The 1635-nt window shown below is 33.9% G+C and overlaps 1 pseudogene; it reads right to left on the bottom strand.

Annotated features, from left to right (window-relative positions):
• Positions 1-556: 556 nt before the first annotated feature.
• LOC118338462 overlaps positions 557-1635 on the bottom strand; it is a 22582-nt pseudogene continuing 21503 nt past the window's right edge.

Raw genomic sequence — 1635 nt, 5'->3', positions numbered from 1 at the left:
TAATTTGCATTGCTTTAGCTTAATTTTGCATATGCTCATACCTCACTATTTTTCACCCATTGTCACATTTTTTTATTAATAAAGTTTCATTATTAGCTGTGAGGAACATTATGAAGAAGCCCAGTGAGACAAGTAGAGTTTATAAAAAATGTATTATTCCAAACCACATTGTTTTCAGTCAGATCTGCAGATACATTTATATAAAACATTTGCATTTACATCCAGATTTGTGACCTATAGACCTTCATGCATCGTATCAATATTCCTAACAAAAGATTTGATATTGGTTTGACAACACAGTAACTTGTAGTAGAAATATAAAGAAATAGGACACTCAGTGAATTAATAATGAATCAAAGTGAGCTCATAAAGACTTTTTTTGACACTGAAAACAATTTCTGTCCACCCAGGAGTAAAATTAATTTGCACTGATTCATGATTCAATGTTAAACTATACATGTAGATTACCCAAAATATTACATAAAGATTAAATGTTCATGCATGGCTCCTGGTTTTCTTGAGACCCTGTGGGGTTTATTCTTCATCAGATGTGCCTCTAGACAGTTTCAGCACTGGACATGTGCTTGATTCCAGTGGATTCCAGAGTGGCCTCATCCTCCACCGGCTTGGCGTTGATGATAACGCGAAAGTCTTCATCTTAAAGCAGAAATAAATAGTTCTAAAATGTTTAGTATCTTACACAGTCGCCTAGGCTTCATTTTCAAGTTTGTTTTTGATTTTGTTAGGTGAAAAGATGGCCAAACTAAAGGGTGATTTTTAGACGTCTTGTCCATTTACAACAGCTACAAGATTGACAAAGTGTAAAAAAGGAGAAGCATTAGACTCTCTGAAGTCATATTAAAACAACTGAGGGTTAAAGGCAGGCACAGTGTTGTGGACAAACCTGGGTCCGCCCACTTGTACTGCACAATAGAACATAGGCTGTAATGTCTTAACTTTAATTTTTATCATTAAAATGGACATTTAACACTTTAAAAGAGTAAACAAAAGAATACTTATCCAAAGGGCTTTTTTCTAATTTTCTCTTTAAATTGCCGTCCAGTGATGTTCTTCAGCTGATCTTTAGTGTTGCACAGATCCATGATCTTTTCTTTTCCAAAGGGTAGATGAACGCAGACCTGAAACACATTTTGGAGCCTGTTCAGTGAGTTCTTCAGATCTGTCTGTTCAGAAAGTGAAACGTTTGGTAGATAAATAGGCTATGTCATATCAGATGTGTTTTTGTTTTATATGGGTCATGGGGGATCGTCGGGTGTCAGAAAACTTTAAAAATATAAACAGAAGGTTCATTTCTGTAAAGAAATGTAAATGTTAAGTAAATTGTTTATTATAACAATGACAAGGCATCATAGACAAGATAACAATAAATTTGTCAACAGAAAGCCTATAAAGTTTGTATGATTGTTAAAAAAATAATCAAAAACACAATACTGACAGAGAACTGTATAAAACGTTCCCTAAGCAGGAAATAATCTGCTCATAACAAACGTCTTACTTACTGAGTTCACTATTTGAGTTTAATTGCACAGTTTTGAATATAAAATATCCATAAAATATTTCACTTAAGCAGGGACCATCAGTTTACTAAATGACAGAAAAGGGGTCCATTAAGGA

Source organism: Morone saxatilis, unplaced genomic scaffold (genome assembly GCF_004916995.1).
Source record: "Morone saxatilis isolate NCDOM2014 unplaced genomic scaffold, NCSU_SB_2.0 Contig4, whole genome shotgun sequence".
NCBI classification, from domain to species: Eukaryota; Metazoa; Chordata; class Actinopteri; family Moronidae; genus Morone; species Morone saxatilis.
Note: the sequence above shows the minus strand (reverse complement) of the source record. Positions and strands in the feature narration are given on the sequence as shown.